Source organism: Thermobia domestica, chromosome 1, assembly GCF_964235325.1.
Source record: "Thermobia domestica chromosome 1, izTheDome1.hap1.1, whole genome shotgun sequence".
NCBI lineage: Eukaryota > Metazoa > Arthropoda > Insecta > Zygentoma > Lepismatidae > Thermobia > Thermobia domestica.
The window spans coordinates 343,695,422-343,704,076 of NC_137454.1; the positions used below are offsets into that span (position 1 = coordinate 343,695,422).

At 32.0% G+C, this 8,655-nt stretch overlaps 1 protein-coding gene across 3 annotated transcripts in view; it reads right to left on the bottom strand.

Moving 5' to 3' along the window:
* Window positions 1–6,687, bottom strand: part of LOC145663905 (uncharacterized) — a 395,806-nt gene extending 389,119 nt beyond the window's left edge. For 2 of the 3 annotated variants that reach the window (XR_014127295.1, XM_081730091.1), the window contains exon 1: window positions 6,570–6,687. The gene's annotated coding sequence lies outside the window, so the exon portion shown is untranslated. The other variant, XM_081730102.1, reaches the window with a different exon arrangement.
* Between the last annotated feature and the right edge of the window lie 1,968 nt (window positions 6,688–8,655).

Consider the following 8,655-nt stretch of genomic DNA (forward strand, 5'->3'; position numbering starts at 1 on the left):
ACACTTCCCCCCTCCTGCCTTTCTCTGGCCTAATTAAAGGCAATCCCTAAAATAAAAAATGGAACTATATTGTGAATAGAATCGAGCACAGCCCTTTATGACAGTGTTCATGAAAGTTTTTAAATAAAACGGAAATCAATCAAAAATATCTAAACTTCCCTGAAAACACATACTACTCTTCGCCTTTGGTATGCACCCAGAACATTTTGGAAATTCGCCGCCGTTGGATACACCTAAATGCCGAAAATACAGAATTATACAGAAATATCGAAATAATGACCATGTCCGTTTTTTTTTCTTAAATTTTCTGTCGTATCAACAAAAAAAACTAACGTATCTTTTCTCTACTTACATTCCGGATATTATATCCTATATTTTCTTTCATAGATATTATAATTTTTTTATACATTGTAACATTTCATCGAGGTCCGATTTTTGTTTTTGTTCATCTTTTGTTTAAATAAAAGTTACCAATACTGATACTAATGTATTCTACTACATTATTAGCTGATACTTGCTGAATAAAATATGAAAGCAATGCTATACAAATTCTCCACTTAAAAATGGATAAAATTTTCAAGAAGTTCTGTAATATTTTATAGAGAGATTTGCTTGTTGTATCCTGCCTTTCATCTTTATTCAAATGCATGTAACAATTGCAATTTCTAGTTAAATTTATTTTGTTGTTGCTGTCGCGTTTTAATTTGCTTAGCTTGCCTTTCTCGGGTACTTTCGTTTCTCCAGTATTTAATTTTAAATACTTTTTTCTTTAACTTATAGTATTTTTTGGTCTATAAGTTCTATTTGCGCTTACCGTCCATTCTGTTAGCAATGTTACATGAAATATGGACATACTGGTTAATGATGGATCCTAACGAAAAGAGTGCCTATCAGAAATGAACCGGACTTTCGCGCATATGGCGCACAGGCTAACCATAGAATATATATTGAGCAATTGTATGAGATTTAATGGGACATATATCTACCTAACCTTCTTATAGTCCATCGCTACAGTAATTACATTAATGAAAGAACAAACGTATTACAAGTGTGGGTAGACAGTATATTTAACTGAACTAAAAATTTTATAAATAGATACCCGCTTGCACGGTATTTTTATTTGCGACGTAATGATGATTTTCGATATTTAAAATACCAAAATCAACATCAGTCAAATCTTAACACCGAACAGCCCTATCGACATATATGTTAAGGACCAATTTCATAACTTTTAAAAAATTAAGTAAACAAAAGGCGAGACAACTATATTACCTTTCTCTTTAACCAAACTTTTAAAATAAATTTATCTTACTAAAATAATTAACTATTTATATTAATAATCTTAAAATTTGAATTATTATCTTCTTTATTAGGACGCAGAAGAAAGTCATTTTCTCGGAGCTGTATTAGTTTGGGAGCACACCTTTAAAGATTCACATGAAAAAAGGAGTACTTTTAATAGAAAGACCTGAAAAGACACATTTTTAATCAACAATTTCTGCAAGCGGCAAAATTTAATACAAAAGAATAAAGCTGTATTTTAGGTTTACAACTGTAAGGGTACTACCGTAAATAATACAATTGCTTTACGACGGATAATATAAGTAAATCCACATGGAAAACGGCTCTATTAGTTACTACTTTCCACCAGCGGTGTATTTGTACAGTGTACAGACGCTGCACTTAATGTTTACAAGAATAACGCTATTAGTATGAAAGCATAGCAAATGCTATTGAAGCATGTACCAACATCTTTTCACTAACTTCGTTTACGCTTATAACCACCTACGCTAACACGCCTGCTCCTGTACTCGCCCTGCCCTGTCCCGGGTAGATAGTATGTGTGCCCTTTGTAGTGGCCACCTAGCACTGGTTGGTGACTTTTAACGCTGTAGTTGTTACATTATACATCCACAAGCTCTCTTAATTCGGACATCGTAAACGAATTGTAATTTTCCAACAATTACTTCTGGTGAACCCAGTGAATTTTATCTAGGCCTAGCGACAGATTTTCATGTTGAAAATCGCATATTTTTCAGGGGACAATAAGAACGAAATTCGTAAAACAACCATATTTTCTCAACAATTATTTCGAGTGATGCACATAAAATAAGCCTGCACACTTTTCTGTAACTTACAAAGAAACAAACGTATAATATTTATCTCGTTTTACAAATATTGGTTTGAGTCAGACATTACTTCTAGTACTTTCTATTAGTATAGTGTCAACTTAATCTTCTTCTAAAGTTTGTTTTTCTACGACAGAGAATGTTTGGAGTATCTTTAGAAGGGGTCGAGAATCAGGTAATAAATACAATTACAGAAAAAATGACTTGAATTAAAGCAATCGAAATAAAAGAATGCATCTTTGGGAAGGTAATAAAACTGAATTTTGTATTTACCAAACGAAAGAAGATGAAGAAATATTAATACAACGAATCAAGTAGTTAGTCGTTCTGAGTTACTCATTGTGAGATATAGGGAGCTTGTGTGTTGGATGTGACATTTCTATTTTGAACTTTGTACGCACTTACGATAGTAATATAACGATACGTGTAATTTTCTACTTGTATTTCAACATCTTTCGGCAGAATGTACTTCAAATTGATGCATAAGCTATCAAGGAAAAGATAGAAGAAATATATAGAAAGAAAAGGATATTTAAATGTAATTCCTTTGCTGTTGATATAAGGTGCTATTTTATGTTAAGAGAGAGATTCGTTGTCATAGCAACGAAATATAAATAACATATAATTCCAGAACCATCTTGTGTAAACTACATCCATATCTTTTAAGGTGTATAAATGTTTAATTTAATACGCCATATAATAAAAGGTAATATCTTGATGCAGTATACGAAATGGTTTTTGATGAATTAGTAGCCTAGTAATTAATATATAAATTTATATGAACTGTGGGATTTCATCGATATATAATTTAGTGGTCCTTGCTGCAGGATTACTGTTATATAAAATATTGATGGTTTGGAACTACGAACTTTAGGAGATACGTATGAAGCTTAGTAGATAATCTCCAAAACAGTAAACTTCGGGTGTGAAGATTGACTATAAGGCTACATAGTATTTTTTTTTTTTTTTTTTTTTGTAAAGAAATATGAAAACGAATTTTTAGAAATATCAAAATGAGTCGTCCTGACATTGGAAATCCAACAGAATCGGGTGGTAATAGGGAAATGAGCTTTTCTGACCTGGCCTATCTGACCAAAAACAAATGGAACGAATCAACCAACTTGAGAGACAATTAAAGCACGATTTTGATAACCGAATGGATCAACAAATGGAACAAATGAACCAATTAAAGCACAATTTTGCTGAATATGAAACAACAGATGGGACAATTCAGGCAAGATTTTGCTGATCAAATGAAGGAAGATGGGATATCTCAAGCGAGATTTTAGTGATTCCATGAATCAAGAAAAGGAACAAGTGAAAAAACTTGACAATAAAATCGACCAGACAAACCTACGAAATGAACAAAGTGACACTAAAATAGATCGTATTATACGTAGATTCACTGAGATCCAAAATTCTATCGAAGTGGTAGAAACTATGGTTAATGATCACATTACCCAAATAAGTGAACCTGAACCTTCCACAGAAACAATGGAGAATACAGATCCTAATTTTGCATCAACGAAGAAATATGACATCATTGATTTCAATCTTTGGATGAAATTTGTTGAGTGTTCACAAAAACATATTGCGGTATAGGTTAGTTCAGATTATCCCAACTTTTCTCTTCATTCGAATGTTTTTCATTGCATTACTCATGCTGTGTGCAACGAAGATTTTGGTGTGTATGAATGTGCGAAAAGTTATGATCATTTCCGTCTAGTGAACGCTATTGATTGCTTGTATTCACGATATATAAAACATAATGTTAATTCTGGAAATGAAGTAATTGTAATGGAATCGTTTAATGATATGCACACGACATTGGTTCATGTAGTAGGAAGAAAGTTGATTCCAGTATTCCTGAAATCCAGAAAGAGAACGTGAGTTCCTACCAACGTTTGTACTGATTGTTCGATGGAGCTACTGAAAGGTTCACTCAATGAAAAGACCAAAACGATAATAGTCAACAATCAGATGGTGCTTTTAGCGAATGCGAAGCAGTGCGTTAACTTCAATTATCTAGGTATGACATTGCAAAATTTTGAAAAAATCCATCAATGGTGCAATACTGTACTAACCTGGACCAAACTAACTTTAATCGAAATCAAATTCGAAGTGTCCATGTGAGATTAGTGTGATACCAATGTGAAAAGTAATGTTAAATTCATGTGTACCGGTAATGTAACCGAACCTAATTACAGACGTGGTGCGACAGAGTACCGTGAATATCGTGTAAACGAAGAGTACAAATCCGTTAGGAGACACGACATTTCACCACCAGTAAAACGAATGAGAACTAAACCTAATTTTACCGGTAAGATAACCGAACCGAACCTTATTAGTAACACTAATAGTAATCGCATAACCGAACCTAATCTTGGTAGCAACAATAATAGTAATCGTAAACATAAGAAGCATGTAATCACTAGATCTAATTTCCCTCGAATTGGATTTCGTAGAAATTTCATAGGTGGTAAGAAAAAGCAACACATAGAGGGCTATTTAGCAGAGTACCGTTTCAGATGTACGGTGGAATAAGACAATGATGTGCACAAGGCTGTGTCCAGTTTATATAAACAGTGAAAGTAAGTGTTAATAAAAAGATAACAAATCTAACTGGGTTAACTTCCACAGATGGCGGCCCCAAAGTACAAGAGCAAATATACCTAACCCAACATAAATTAACCTGAACTAAGGTAAACTAACCTAATATTAGTACAATCATTCTTTTCGAAAATTATGCTGGACATCTACACTAACATAATATAACATAAACTAATGTTACCTAAGGTAGCGTAACCTAACCTAAACTAAGTTAGTGTGAACAGAAATTACCAAAATTGTACCATTTTTAAGAAAAAAGAGCTGGGCCGCTTCTGCTAAACATAGGCTGAATGTTTTTTTTTCCATAACTAAAATCCCCCCCCCCCTTCAGGATTCTTCCGGTTGGACTGAGCAGGGTTATAGGTGCTTCCACAGTATTGCAATTCAAGGCGGAAATCTTCTCAACTCATCACTGCTACAATTCTCGAGTGACATATTAACATTGAGTATTAAACACGTATGTATACGTAGTGGCCGAACATACTGAGACTGTGTTCACATAAACACGTTTCCAATCAAAATTTATTTTGTTTTCCATCGTACTTGTACGAAGATAACAAGTTCAAATAATACTCTGGATTTCATAGATCGTAACTGAGTTACTAGATGAAACGTAAATCCTACTAACTGTTAGTTGGAGTTCTTATCCGACAGGGACGTGTACCTCGTCTTATTTCCTTTCGATTTATCTGTAGCAAGGAGAGAATCCCAAGAGGACTCTTTTCCAAGTCATACAATTTAGCAATTCCATGCTAAGCTGATCTCAGGACTGATATCAGAGCACCAGATCCGCACTGCCTGAATCACCTACATGGTATTCTTGCTGTTTGATAGCCATTTAGCACAAATTGGCTTGATTTTTATTGTAGTTTTTTTTTAACCGAGTATTTGCACAGACATCATGAAAGAATTTATCTTTGGAACAATTATTCCTGCAGTTTTAATATACGGATCCACAGTATAAGTAGTAGTAGGAACGGCTTACAAACCCCGCAAGGGTTGACTGAAATCTGATGTCGACATGAAATGGGGAAATTTAAGACTTCTCCAAACCTTTCTGGGCATTTAAAAGTTTTACTATACGGATCCACAAATTTACAACGTCCCAAAAAATTAGGGAAGTCTTTAATTTGCCCATTTTATGTCTAGAACAGAACCCAACGAACCGTTATGGGGCTTCTAACCCGTTTCTACCCCTACATCTACTACTACTTATACTATAGATCAGTGTAGTAAAAGTGCACGTTCATAAAATTATTATGGATATAATATACATGAAGCTGCATCAGTTCCCGAAGGAGCAGGACGCTCGTACTTTTAGGGATTATTCATTGAGTATGTACGAACTTACAAAGGGGGTAACAAAGCGACTTTTATTTACTTATCGACTGATACGAAAATAAAAAAGAACGTACCTGTACGTTATATCTGCATGTGTAGTGCCCTTGTAATTTATCTATGATTACGTGAGATGGTAATAGAGCACGAAAGAAACGCAGATCAGGGGGTTCTCATATTATTTGTTTCTCAGTGTGCATACCAGCACCAGCTGGAGCACGCATTGTAAAGTCAAACCTTATTTTGATTTATAAATATATACGGAATAACTTCACGTTGTGCCACATGGTGAATTTAAAATTTTCATAAACTCACGTTGGTATCTTTTCTTCTACAAAAACGACAACGGTTAAACAAATCAGTGCACAGAGATAAATCATATACGTCAGATATGTCAAATTGCTTATGTATGTTTAACAAAGAAGATTTTTGAAATTAAAACTAAATTCTTCACGTGCTAGCGGTTCCTATTACTGACATTGCTACCCTTACCTTACTTTTATCTCTCTTTCGTGGGGGAAAACATGGTCCCTCCCATTCATTACGTTACTTCCTGTGAACTTACAGTCAATCACTCTCCATGCTTGCCACTGGGTTACAGTGTTGCCAGACACGGCAAGTGAAGTTAGATCTACCGTTCAAATTGCACAATTTTACACATAAACTGGAAGATAGTGCACATAAAATTGCTTAATACATAACAACACATGTATATGTGCACTCATGTCCAAAACGATTACCGCATATCTATAACTGCATTCTTGTAAGAATGTAATTTGATAATGAACCCTAACAGCATTGAAAGTTGAAAAAATAGTTTTTGAATATTGAATTTATACTCAATATTTATTTTCAAAAAACAATGTTTAAAAAATATGTAATGAATATGTAACAAGAAATATATGATTACAAACATTTTATAAATGTTTCTTTTTTGCTATTGCATGAATATTTAAAGAAAAATGTTTAATCAATATTTATTATATGTTTCCTAACAAATATTTCCAAAAAAATATTGTATGAATATTTCGTTTTTGTGATTCAGCAAATATTTTAAAACCAATGTTTACTAAATATTCATGTAATATATCATAACAATATTTATTGTCATGCCAAAATGGAATGTACTAAAAATATTGATTATATATTTAGTAGGAAATATATACACGAAAAATGTTGTATGAATATTTAGTGTTTATGATTCAGCAAATATTTAAAAACAAATGTTTACTATATATTTATGTAATATTACATAAAAATATTTACTGAGATGCCAAAATGGAATATACTAATAAATATTTATTATATGTTTAGTAACAAATATTTCCACCAAAAATGTATAAATATTTCGTGTTTATGATTCAGCAAATATTTCAAAACCAATGTTTACTAAATATTTAGGTAATATTACATAAAAATATTTACTGAGATGCCAAAATGGAATATACTAAAAATATTTATTATATGTTTAGAAACAAATATTTCCACCCAAAATGTTGTATAAATATTTCGTGTTTATGATTCAACAAATATTTGAAAACCAATGTTTACTAATTATTTATTTAATACTAGCAGCGTTCACCCCGCTTCGCTGCGGTCACCCCGGAACGCAATAAACTTTGTTACTTAGATAATTTTTACTTTTTCGCTTTCAAATTGCAGTAAATGTTAACATTATAGCGCCTGTCATTTATGTTAACCCGCCGAGTGACACGGTCATGCGGGTTGCATATAAATACGTTTATTTTTACCTATGATGAACTAATAACAAAGGATTTGTACGTTATGGACACTTGAATGGTCAATTATCTCAAGACACTGGTAATTAAAAATTAAAGTGATATGATAAAAACCATCTAGGGTCCAAATCCTAATAACCCCCCAAAAATGAAAGAAATTGGTTCAGCCGTATTAGCGTGATGAGCTAACAAAGGATTTGTGCGTTCTCTTTTATATAATAGATTATATAATAATATTTACTGTTGTGCCAAAATGAAATATACTACAAATATTTATTGTATGTTTAGTAACAAGTATTTCCACCAAAAATGTATAAATATTTCGTGGTTATGATTCAGCAAATATTTCAAAACCAATGTTTACTAAATATTCATGTAATATTACATAACAATATTTATTGTCATGCCAAAATGGAATGTACTAAAAATATTTATTACATATTTAGTAGGAAATATTTACACGAAAAATGTTGTATGAATATTTCGTGTTTATGATTGAGCAAATATTTAAAAAAAACAATGTTTAGAAAATATTTATGTAATGTTACATAATATTTACTGCTATACCAAAATGGAATGTACTAAAAAGATTTATTATATATTTAATAGGAAATATTTACACGAAAAATGTTGTATGATTATTTTGTGTTTACGATTCAGCAAATATTTGAAAATCAATGTTTACTAAATATTTATGTAATATTACATAACAATATTTACTGCTATGCCAAAATGGAATATACTACAAATATTTATTATATGTTTTAGTAACAAATATTTTCAATAAAAACTTTGTATGAATATTTCGTGTTTATGATTCAGCAAATATTTGAAAGCAA